This window comes from Phyllobates terribilis, unplaced genomic scaffold, assembly GCF_046119375.1.
Source record: "Phyllobates terribilis strain yellow unplaced genomic scaffold, ASM4611937v1 Scaffold_8__6_contigs__length_399053987, whole genome shotgun sequence".
In the NCBI taxonomy this organism is placed as follows: domain Eukaryota; kingdom Metazoa; phylum Chordata; class Amphibia; order Anura; family Dendrobatidae; genus Phyllobates; species Phyllobates terribilis.
In genome coordinates, this window is record NW_027362768.1 from 115,560,164 (window position 1) to 115,573,502 (window position 13,339).

Here is a 13,339-nt window from a genome sequence, read left to right on the forward strand (position 1 = left end):
TCTCCTTTTTAGGTTCTAATCTCCTTTTTATTACCCTTTTTCCATTGATAGTGCGAGTGTAAGCTATTTTGCTTCATTTACAATGGGCAAGGCACGTGGCAATGGAAGTGGAACTGGACGTTCTGGTGATGGTGCGTGTAGAGGACGTGGCCGTGGCCAAGGTGAAAATGTGCCACAACCAACAGCAACATCTTCTCGCTCCCACTTCTTGACCGAATTGCTAGGGAAGCACACTACAACACCAGTATTGCGAACTGATCAGTGTGAACAGGTTATTAACTGGATAGCAGATAATACTTCCAGTTAACTGGGCACCACCAACTCTGGTCTGTCTTTCACACGGTCAAGTTTTAGTAGCTGTGAGTCTAGACCGCATACTCCTCCTCACCCTGAAGCTCCTTCCTCCCACCATGCTGAGTGTCATCAGACAGCAACTGATCCCACACTTGGACACTGTGAAGAGCTGTTCACTGGTCCATTTCCATATTCGTGCCCCTCACCTGCTCCGCTTGAAGTGGTTTAAGAGGAGATCCCATGTAGCGATGCCCAAATATTTGAACAGCCACGGCCACAGGAAGTCGACACTGACAATTTGTCACAAGAGGTGGACGATGACGAGACACAATTGCCACAAAGTGAGGAGGAGGATCGTGGTGCGCAAGTGGAAGAGGAGGAGGTGGTGGATGATCAAGTAACTGACCCAACGTGGCAGGAGGACACACAGAGCGAGGCCAGCAGAACACAGGGGGAGGGAGGCAGAGTACCCCAACAGGCAGGAAGTAGCAGTGTGTGGGCCGCACACAGAAGGCGGACAACAGTTCCCCGTAACACCAACATGAGGGACGTTGCCAGTACAACCGGTAGGTCTTCCAGAGTCTGGAATTTTTTTAAAGACTCTACTGATTACCCCAAAAAGGACATTTGTACCACCTGCCATGCCAGCATCAGCAGGGGTGACAAAACTGCCAGCATGACCACCACCATCATGATCAGGCACATGTCAGCAAAGCACCCGACTTTGTGGGTTGAACCCCAAGGTCCACGACCAGTGTCAGTGGGTGTCACCACTGCTTCTTCCGCTGTTGTGCATGTAAGAGAACCCCCTGTTGTGCATGCAAGGCAATCCCCTGTCCATACTGCATGCAAAGATGCCCCCTCCTCTCAGTCTTCACTTGTTATGGCAGTTTCTCAAGAACCAGCATCAATGTCCACGTCCATGTCCCACCACAGTGTTCAATTGTCCATATCCCCGAACTTTGAACGAAAGTGCATATTCGCAGCCAACACCCCACAGTCCACAGTCCTAATTTCGCACATTTCACGACTGCTTGTGTTGGAAATGCTGACTTTTTGGCTGGTGGAGACGGAATCCTCCCGCAACCTTATGGCAGTGGCCGTCCCCAGCCGACACTATTTTGCCCCGTGTGCCATCCCCGCACTACACAAGCACGTGTCCCAAAAGATCTGCCGTACCCTCAACAAAGCAGTTACACGGAGAGTCCACCTGACAACGGACACGTGGACAAGTGCTTGATGCCAGGGACGGTACATCTCCCTGACGGCACACTGGGTAAACATAGTGGAAGCCGGGACCCAGTCGGACCTTGGGACGGAACACATCCTCCCCACACCGATGATTGTGGGCCCTAAGTCTGTAAGAGTTGCCCCCACAGTGTACAGCTCCTGCGCATCATCCTCCTGCTCCGCCTCCTCATGTTCAGCCTCCATCTCAGATATCACATCAGTTACAAGCTGGAAGCACTGCAGTACTGCCTCAGCCAAGCGGCAACAGGCTGTGCTGAAACTCATAAGCTTTGGTGATAAACCTCACACTGCTTGTGAGCTGTGGACAGCTGTGAAAGAGCAGGCAGATCTGTGGCTGAGTCCGCTGAACCTACATTCAGGCATGCTCGTGTGTGACAATGGCAGTAACCTGGTGGCGGCTCTGAGGCGAGGCGAGATCACACACGTACCATGCCTGGCTCATGTGCTTAACCTCGTGGTTGAGCGGTTTCTTAAATCGTACCCCGATTTGCCAGATCTGCTCGTGAAAGTACGCCGCCTGTAAGCTCATTTTCTCAAGTCGGCTACAGCTTCCGCCGCCCTTGCTGTGTTGCAGCAGCATTTGCAGCTTCCAGCTCACTGACTGATGTGTGATGTCCCCACACGATGGAACTCTACCCTCCACATGTTGCAAAGGATTTGTGAGCAGAAAAGAGCAGTTGTGGAGTACCAGCTGCAACAAGGCCGTCGATATTCAGGTCAGACTCCACACATAAGACCTCAGGAGTGGACCTGGATGTCTGACATATGTACCATCCTGACAAACTTTGAGGAGTCCATCAAGATGGTGAGTGGTGATGACGCCATCATTAGCGTCAGCATCCCTCTTGTATGTCTTTTGCAACGTTCTCTGCAGAGAAGTAAAGAGGAGGCATTGCAGCCAGAGTATGATGAGATGGATCAAGAAGCCGTAATGGGTGATTACACACAGCCCAGCCTCATCTCATCCCAACGTGCATTGGGGGACAATGAGGGAGTGGAGGAGGAGGAGGAGGAAGAAAAGGAGCTGCTATGATGCGCTGTAGATGTTAGTACCTGTACAACTGTCATACCGTCGGTTCAGCGTGGGTGGCCTGAGGACAGGGGGGAGGAGGAAGAGGAGGAGGAGGAGAAGGAGAGCATGGTCAGTCGTCACCTTGGTGAGGACACGGAATTCTTGCCCGCTACCAGTCTGGCATGCATGGCTGATTTTATGTTACGCTGCCTTAACCGTGACCCTCGAGTTGTCAAAATGTTGGGTGACAGTCATTACTGGGTGGAGACACTTTTAGACCCCTGCTACAAGGAGAACTTTCACTCTCTTATTCCTGAGGTGGAGAGGTCTACAAAAATGTGGCAGAATCAAAAGGCCCTTGCTGAAGAACTATTAAAAAAATTCCCAACTGAACAAGCTAGCGGCAGAGGTCACAGTTCGTTGACCAACCAAGGCGTAAAGGCGAGAGAGATGCATCTCCAATCCAGCAGAGGCAGGGGAACACTGTCAACATTCTGGGACAGTTTTCTGAGACCTGCCCAGCTTACAGGACCTGAGGCACGGGGTACTCTCACAAGGAGTGGAAAGTTTCAAAAGATGGTGAGGGAGTACCTTGCCGACCATACCAGCGTCCTCCGTGATTCCTCTGTGCCTTTTAATTATTGGGTATCCAAGCTGGACACTTGGAATGAACTCTCTCTGTACGCCTTGGAGGTTCTGGCCTACCCTGCTGCTAGCGTGTTATCGGAGCGTGTTTTTAGTGCCACTGGGGGATTTATAACTGATAAGTGCACTCGCCTGTCAACTGACAATGCTGACAAGCTGACCCTTATCAAAATAACAAAGGCTGGATTGGGCCAGACCTCTCATCACCACCAAATGACAGCAGAGTAACATAAAGTCAAATCCACTGTGTTATTTCGGGAGGTGTATTCCCATGCACCTCTTCACACCCACACATGGGTATATGCTTTCTCTTTTCGGCTGTATTTTGCTCTTCTCCTTATTTTCAGCCCTCACCACCACTATACCACCAGGGTGACCGTGGTCCGTGTTGCCAGCATTGCAAGATCCTCCGTCCTAATTTTTGGCAGCTTTTGCTTGGAAGGCATAGGCAAAGACTATGGGAGTACCACTCCCCATTAATGGGAATAATGTTTTTAATATGCTGTACTGCATGGCTCTTGTAAGAGGCATGAAAACCATCTTGTTAAGCTACTCTGAACTCAACGTCTCTTCCAAGGTGCATTAAAACTGTCTTGTTAAACCACTTTGAACTCCACAGCTCTTCCAAGGGTCATTAAAACCATCTTGTTAAGCTACTGTGACCTCCACCACTCTTCCAAGGGACATTACAACAATCTTGTTAAGCTACTGTGACCTCCACCACTCTTCCAAGGGACATTACAACAATCTTGTTAAGCTACTGTGGCCTCCACCACTCTTGCAAGGGGCATTAAAACCATCTTGTTAAGCTACTGTGACCTCCACTACTCTTCCAAGGAGTATTTAAACTGTCTTGTTAAGTTACTGTGACCTCCACGTCTCTTCCAAGGGGCATTAAAACCGTCTTGTTAAACCACTCTGAACTCAACGTCTCTTCCAAGGGGCATTAAAACCGTCTTGTTAAGCTATTGTGACCTCCAGCACTCTTACAAGGGGCATTAAAACCATCTTGTTAAGCAACTCTGTACTCCACGTCTCTTCCAAGAGGCATTAAAACCGTCTTGTTAAGCTACTGTGACCTCTACCACTCATCCAAGTGTCATTAAAACCGTCTTGTTAAACCACTCTGAACTCCACAGCTCTTCCAAGGGGCATTAAAACCGTCTTGTTAAGCTAATGTGACCTCCACCACTCTTCCAAGGGGCATTAAAATCATCTTGTTAATCTACTGTGACCTCCACCACCCTTTCAAGGGGCACTAAAACAGTCTTGTTAAACCAATCTGAACTCCATGTCTCTTTCAAGGGGCATTAAAATCGTCTTGTTAATCAACTGTGACCTCCACCACTCTTCCAAGGGGCATTAAATCCGTCTTGTTAAACCACTCTGAACTCCACATCTCTTCCAAGGGGCATTAAAACCGTCTTGTTAAGCTACTGTGACCTCCACCACTCTTCCAAGGGGCATTAAAACCATCTTGTTAAGCTACTGTGACCTCCACCACTCTTCCAAGGGGTATTGATATTGTCTTTTTATTCCACTGCGACCTCCACCACTTTTCCAAGGGGCATTAAAACTGTCTTGTTTAGCTACTGTGACCTCCACCACTCTTCCAAGGGGCATTAAAACTTTCCTGTTAAGCTACTGTGACCTCCACCACTCTTCCAAGGGGCATTAAAACCGTCTTGTTAAGCTACTGTGACCTCCACAACTCTTCCAAGGGGCATTAAATCTGTCTTGTTAAGCTACTGGGACCTCCACCACTCTTCCAAGGGGCATTGTTTTTTTATTCTACTGCGACCTCCACCACTCTTCCAAAGAGCATTAAATCCGTCTTGTTAAGCTACTGTGACCTCCACCACTCTTCCAAGGGGCCTTAAAACCATCTTGTTAAACCACTCTGAACTCCACAGGTCTTCCAAGGGGCATTAAAACCGTCTTGATAAACCACTCTGAACTCCGCAGCTCTTCCAACGGGCATTAAAACCGTCTTGTTAAGCTACTGTGACCTCCACCACTCTTTAAAGGGGCATTGATATTGTCTTTTTATTCCACTGCGACCTCCACCACTCTTCCAATGGGCATTAAAACTGTCTTGTTAAGCTACTGTGACCTCCATCACTCTTCCAAGGGGCATTAAAACCATCTTGTTAAGCTGCTATGATCTCCACCACTCTTCCAAGGGGCATTAAAACTGTCTTGTTAAACCACTCTGAACTCCACAGCTCTTCCAAGGGGCATTAAAACTGTATTGTTAAGCTACTGAGACCTCCACCATTCTTCCAAGGGGCATTAAAACCGTCTTGTTAAGCTACTGTGACCTCCAGCACTCTTCCAAGGTGCATTAAAACCATCTTGTAAAGCCACTGTGACCTCCAATACTCTTCCAAGGGGCATTGATATTGTATTTTTTTTCCACTGCGATCTCCACCACTCTTCCAAGGGGCATTTAAACCGTCTTGTTAAGCTACTGTGACCTCCAACACTGTTACAAGGGGCATTAAAACCGTCTTGTTAAACCACTCTGAACTCCACAGCTCTTCCAAGGGGCATTAAAACCATCTTGTTAAAACACTCTGAACTCCACAGCTCTTCCAAGGGGCATTAAAACCGTCATGTTAAGCTATATTGACCTCTACCACCCTTCTAAGGGGCATTAAAATCATCTTGTTAAGCTACTGTGACCTCCACCACTGTTCCAAGGGGTATTAAAACTGTCTTGTTAAAGAACTCTGAACTTCACAGCTCTTCCAAGGGGCATTAAAACCATCTTGTTAAACCTCTCTGAACTCCACAGCTTTTCCAAGGGGCATTGAGATGTTGTTTTTAATTACCTCTAACCTCCACGACTCTTAGAACGGGCATTGCATTTCCTCGTAATTTTTCTCAGCTTTTGCTTTTAAATGCATAGGCGAACACTAAGGGAGACCCACTCCCCAATAATGGGTAGAAGGTTCTTGGTACACTGTAATGCACGTCTGTTTCAAGGGGAATTGCAGTTCCTCAGAATTTTTGGAAAGCCTTCCATTCACTGCTTAGGCCAACAGTGTACAGGAGACCCAGTTGCTATAAATGGAAAAAACATTTTTGTTAAGGCCCTCTGAACTCCATGTCACTTCCAAGGGGCATTGGAGTGCCTCAAAATTATTGGTAGGCATTGCACTCACTGTATGCCCTATAACTGTGTAGCCGAGCAGCTCCTTTTGGTACAGAAACATATCCTACAAGACATATGTGGTTGACTGGCATGATATTGATGTGAATGGTCCCAGTTCCTTCTGCTCTTTCTCCTTTGCCACCACCTCATCCAACATTCATCACCTTAAGCTTTGTTTTAATGGGAGTCATAGAACTGGGATAGTAGCAGGAAAACATCCAGCAATACTCGGAGGAGGAAGGATATGCGCCAAAACGCTGACCACCACAGGCCTAGCCTTTACTACATACTTGCGCTTGCATTCCAAGGAACAGAAAGCTAAGGAGGTGGATGGCCTCATGATCATGAATAATTTACTCATTGTGAAGGAGGCCAACCACTGCTGCTGTCTACCTTCTGAACTTTGTGTTGAAGCCGGATTGACCCAGGACCCGCAATCTTCTATGTCTGGAGGAAGAGTTGCATCCCAGTGTCCAACTGTGTCCTGGCTTCCACAATATTAACCCAGTGTGACGGCGTCAGTCAGATGGACCATCCCTGGCCACAATCACTTGTCCATGTGTTTGTGGTTAGGCTGTCCTTCAAATAGGGGCAGCAGGGGACCGTTTAAGGACACCCAGCCGCCCCCAGGCGGCTAGGGACCGTGTGTGGGCACCCGGCCACCCCCTGGCAGCTGGGAACCAAGTGTGGACACCCAGCCGCTGGGCGGCTGGGGACTGAGAATGGAAACCAGGTCGCCGACGCAGCCATGACGTGGTGGCCAGATTCTGCCTCCACGCCTAAAAGGCCCAATTTCAAGTGCAATCAAGCAAGCAGTATGGTATTGCAGCCTGGGGGTGGGTGGGTGGCAGGCTGCATACTTGCGCTTGCATTGCAAGGAATGGGGGAGGTACTATTGAACACTGCCCTGGGACAAAGACTTGCACAGGGATAGTTGCAAGTCTGCATCCTCTGATGCGGCAAGGATCACTTCTGATGGACACACTTTTAGACAGTGACCTGGGTGTCAGAGATGCTTCCAGGGGTCTTCCCCATGCTGTTCCCATGTTTTTTCAGCACTGTATGCATGTGTCACACAGCACATGGCCAGATAAGATTGTAAAATGTTAAAATGACATTTCCCGGTGAATGCATTTGTCACGGTTGAAAGCAATACAAAAGTGCAAATATGCATGAAAAATGCTACTTGTGAACATAGCCAAAGGTGTGGAGGAGTATTTATGTTTTTGGTTATTTATTTTACCTTATACACAAGTCTTTACCCTGGAAAGGAAGTTTCTTAACATATTTCACTGGAAAGCAGTTTCAGTTTCGTTTCTGAACGTTTTATTATGAGCCCGTAAAAGTGGCTTAATACCTCTGACCACGTTGTTGACTGCAGTTACCTGGGGGTCCGAAATGCTTCCTGGGGCGATCCCCATGCTGTCCCCATGTCATTTGAGCACTGTCACTATCGTTTTGGGCACTTTTTAGGCTTTCTACAGACTGTCGGGTGGTGCTGCCGCAAAAATGCTCGGGTCTCCCATAGACTAACATTGGGCTCATTGCTCGGGTCGAGCACCCGAGTATCACGGTGAGCTCGGCCTGAGCTTCGAGCACCCGAGCATTTTAGTGGACGCTCAACATTAGTCATTATTAAAGGCCCCTAGATCTACCATCTTTTTTCTCCCATTAGGCTGTGCTGGAGGCCAATATACTACATTACTAAAGTATTGTCAATTTTGTCAATTCAGATGTTAAAGAGTACATGTCATGTGTTAGTTGTCTCCAAACAAATGTTGTTATTTTTTACCTTGCCAAAATGCCCATGCTCCCTTGGACCTGCCACTGTTTTCCAGTTGTCATTTTATGGATGTGTAGTCCTACCCATCTATGAAACTGTCCAATCACCGCTTGGCAGCATCTGAACATGGATGAACAGTAATCTCGTGAAAGCATCATCGAGGGAAGGGCTCCAGCACAAGATCACACTGGGCAATCGGGTTCATATGCTGCTGATTGGGTGAAAAACTCTTGTGAAATGACCTGTTGAAACACAAATTTGTGTTTTTTGACACGTGTCAGATCCTCTCTAAAGGGGATCTGTCACCCCCTGGGCGATTATCAGACCTCTACTATGGGCATATACAGTACACACCAAAAGTTTGGACACACCTTCTCATTTAAAGATTTTTCTGTATTTTCATGACTATGAAAATTGTACATTCACACTGAAGGCATCAAAACTATGAATTAACACATGTGGAATTATATACTTAACAATAAAGTGTGAAACAACTGAAAATATGTCTTATATTCTAGGTTCTTCAAAGTAGCCACCTTTTGCTTTGATGACTGCTTTGCACACTCTTGGAATTCTCTTGATGAGCTTCAAGAGGTAGTCACCGGAAATGGTCTTCCAACAATCTTGAAGGAGTTCCCAGAGATGCTTAGCACTTGTTGGCCCTTTTGCCTACACTCTGCGGTCCAGCTCACCCCAAACCATCTCAACTGGGTTCAGGTCTAGTGACTGTGGAGGCCAGGTGTCACGGGTGTGTCGCCACGAAGATCGTCACGATTACACAGCCTGACTTCTCGCAGCTGACTTTTTGGTGCTTGGTGTTTTCGGCAGTGAGGGAGTTAATTCTCTCTCTCTCTCTGTGCTAGACGAGGTCCAGCCTCGCCCAGCTGCAATCAATGTTGCTGTAATGAGACTCCTTCATATGCCTGCTGGTCTGTTTGGGAAGTGTCGGTGAAAGCATTTCACACAGACTTACAGAGCGGATCGTTGTATTTGGAGTTTCTGAGATAAGTGTATTTGGAGTGTTTTTTCCCTTCCTCGCTTTATCATTTATCTCCTTTCCAGTTGGAGTTCCCTCTGTTGTATTGTGTAGTTTTTGTATGCAAGGTGGTTTTGGTTTTTCCCTTGTACTGTCTCGTTCGTCTAAGTACTGTGTGTGGGCATATTATTACTTGTCCTCTTTTGTTGTGATCGGGGTCCTTCTCAGGACTAGATTACTTAGGTGCAGGGATCCTCAGGAGGTAGGGGTTACGCTGGCGGCCTGGACCTCTGTACCTTTAACAGTACCTCCAGGTTGAGGGATTAGTCAGGGCCCCAGCTTAGGGTCAGCTTAGGCTCCCTACCTCCAGTATACAGAGACAGCGTGACACCAGGTCACCTGGCGTACCACCCCAAGACTTTCCCTCTTGGTCAAATAGCCCTTACACAGCCTGGAGGTGTGTTTGGGGTCATTGTCCTGTTGAAAAATAAATGATGGTCCAACTAAACGCAAACCGGATGGAATAGCATGACGTTGCAAGATGCTGTGGTAGCCATGCTGGTTCAGTATGCCTTCAATTTTGAATAAAACCCAACAATGTCACCAGCAAAGCACCCCCACACCATCACACCTCCTCCTCCATGCTTCACGGTGGGAACCAGGCATGTAGAGTACATCCGTTCACCTTTTCTGCTTTGCACAAAGACACGGTGGTTGGAACCAAAGATCTCAAATTTGGACTCATCAGACCCAAGCACAGATTTCCACTGGTCTAATGTCCATTCCTTGTCTTCTTTAGCCCAAACAAGTCTCTTCTGCTTGTTGCCTGTCCTTAGCAGTGGTTTCCTAGCAGCTATTTTACCATGAAGGCCTGCTGCACAAAGTTTCCTCTTAACAGTTGTTGTAGAGATGTGTCTGCTGCTAGAACTCAGTGTGGCATTGACCTGGTCTCTAATCTGAGCTGCTGATAATCTGCGATTTCTGAGGCTGATGACTCGGATAAACTTATCCTCAGAAGCAGAGGTGACTCTTGGTCTTCCTTTCCTGGGGTGGTCCTCATGTGAGCCAGTTTCTTTGTAGCACTTAATGGTTTTTGCAACTGCACTTGGGGACACTTTCAAAGTTTACCCAATTTTTCGGACAGACTGACCTTCATTTCTTAATGTAATGATGGCCACTCGTTTTTCTTTACTTAGCTGCTTTTTTCTTGCCATAATACAAATTCTAACAGTCTATTCAGTTTGACTATCAGCTGGGTATCCACCAGACTTCTGCACAACACAACTGATGGTCCCAACCCCATTTATAAGGCAAGAAATCCCACTTATTAAACCTGACAGGACACACCTGTGAAGTGAAAACCATTTCCAGTGACTATCTCTTGAAGCTCATCAAGAGAATGCCAAGAGTGTGCAAAGCAGTCATCAAAGCAAAAGGTGGGTACTTTGAAGAACCTAGAATATAAGACATATTTTCAGTTGTTTCACACTTTTTTGTTAAGTATATAATTCCACATGTGTTAATTCATAGTTCTGATGCCTTCAGTGTGAATGTACAATTTTCAAAGTCATGAAAATGCAGAAAAATCTTTAAATGAGAAGGTGTGTCCAAACTTTTGGTCTGTACTGTAGGTTATAGAAAAGTAAATCTATACTTACCTGTATGGCCCATAGTAGAGGTCTGATTGCAGAGAAATGTGATTTTAGAAACTCTGTTGTGCACAAGCTTGGCATCCCCTGGACGCCAAGAAATCCCGCCTATGTGCTTATTATTCCACGATATCCCCACCTATGTGTGTATTTATCATATTTCCCCCTAGCCTGCATGTCACAGGGCTCTGTGACGTGCACTGGTCTCCCTCACTTGCTGGACGTTCGCAAAGCGACGCTCACATAAAGCTCACATAGAGCATGCTTTGCTTCCTCCCGGCCCCGTCTCCCCGTGAACTGCGCTGCAGAGTTCTATTGCACAGGAGCTGGGGAGTCTTTCTCACTTCCTGGCGCCAGCGCAATAGAACCCTGCGGCGCAGTGCATGGGGAGATGAGGCCAGGAGGAAGCAAAGCGCGCTCTATGTGAGCCTGTGCACAACAGAGTTTATAAAAACACATTTCTCTGCAATCAAATCTCTACTGTGGGCCATACAGGTAAGTATAGATTTACTTTTCTACAACCTGTATGCCCATGGTAGAGGTCTGATATCACCCACGGGGTAACAGATTCCCTTTAAAGTTTTATTGTATAACTTTCAAAATATCATATTCTTTAAATTGCATGATAAACTATGCTATTCTACGTTTCCTACCAGGGTAGGCAAATTGCAGATGAAAACTCCTATCTAGAGATGAGCGGTGTTCGACTAGAACTGTTCGCCAATCTCAAATTCGAGCTGTTTTGGGCGGTGTTCGAGACGTTCGACGAACGCGAACGATTTGCAAAAAATTTGGCTGTTCGAGGTTATGTTCGATAACTGTTCGTGCACCAAAAGCGTGTCCTGCATGTATGGCGCTATTTAGAGCACCAATCATGCAGGGATTGTCTGCCACTCACTGTAATGCCACAGCCATGGTGGTTGTGGCATTACAGTGGTTGCCCAAATCGATGGGAACAGTGCTCACAGTGAAACATGAAAAGCGGCAATTCAGCAGCGGCATACACTGGTACCCGACAATTTAGAACAGAAAGAATAGAGCATCACACATAGATTAGATAGATAGAAACATGTCAGTCACATATATAAGAAGTACAGTGACAGTGTTGCTTACTGTACTTGTCATTTAGTGTTAAAGGATTTATTAAAAAAAATAATAGTGTTTTCATGCATCGTCTCTATAAAAAAGCTGGCCGGCAATTCAGCATCTGTACCGTCAATTTATAACAGAAAGAATAGAGCATCACACATAGATTAGATAGATAGAAACATGTCAGTCACATATATAAGAAGTACAGTGATAGTGTTGATTACTGTACTTGTCATTTAGTGTTAAAATAAAGGATTTATTAAAAAAAAAAAAAAATTGGCGTGGGGTTCCCCGTAATTTTAGTCTCTAGCGGAGGTTAAGCAGACGGCTGGGGCAGATGTTTGTAGCCTGGGAAGGGGGTAATACCCGCGGAGCTTCCCAGGCTACTAATATCAGCCCCAGCTGAATACCTAGCCTTTACTAGCTATTAAAATGGGGGACCCCAAAAAAAATGACGTGGGGTCCCCCCTATTTTAATAGCTAGCAAAGGCTAGGCAGACAGCTGGGGGCTGATATTAATAGCCCAGGAAGGGTGCCATGAATATTGGCCCCCTCCCATGCTAGAAACACCAGCCGTCAGCCGCCCCAGAAATGGCGCATCCATAGGATGCGCCAATTCTGGCACTTAGCCTTTCTCTTCCCACTGCCCTGTAGCTTTGGCGGTGGGGTAATAGGGCTGAGGTTGATGTCAGCTTATAATGCCAGCTGACATCAAGCCCAGGTTAGTAATGGAGAGGCGTCTATAAGACACCCCCATAGTCAAAGTTAAAAAAAAACACAAACACCCAGAATAAAGTCCTTTAATTGAAATAAACACACAATTCTTTATTGTTCTAAATTAAACCATACTTACTATCATGCCCATTCCAGCTGAAGCCAACGATCTCCTGCAATAAAAGTAAAATAATAATGCAACATCATCCTTACCTTTCCATGGTTCCCACGACAGCTTCAGCTCTGCTACATTCACATGACAGGCTGGACCGCAGCAGAAAGCTGCCATCCAGCTTGCCATGCGGCAGACACTGAGAAGCGCAGGCATGCTTGCGCTCCTCAGTGTCTGGCTGTGACGGCATAAAGATGAGCCGAGGTCATGTCCAATGAACTCAGCTCACCTCATGCACGTCACTGACAGCGTGGGAAAATTCTCCTGCACATGTGGTGAGTGCAGGAGAATTTTCCCACGCTGTCAGTGACGTGCATGAGGTGAGCTCCTGTCCAATGAACTCGGCTCACCTCATGCACGTCACTGACAGTGTGGGAAAATTCTCAGCGCTCAGCGCTTCAGCAGGAGAATTCTCCCACGCTGGGATGGCATTGAGATGACAGGCTGGATGGCAGCTGAGCGCTGCCATCCAGCATGCCATCCTTCATAGACACTGCAGAGCGCAGGCATGCTTGCGCTCTGCAGTGTCTCTGAAGGATGACAAGCTGGATGGCAGTGCTCAGCTGTGATCCAGCCTGTCATCTCAATGCCATCTCA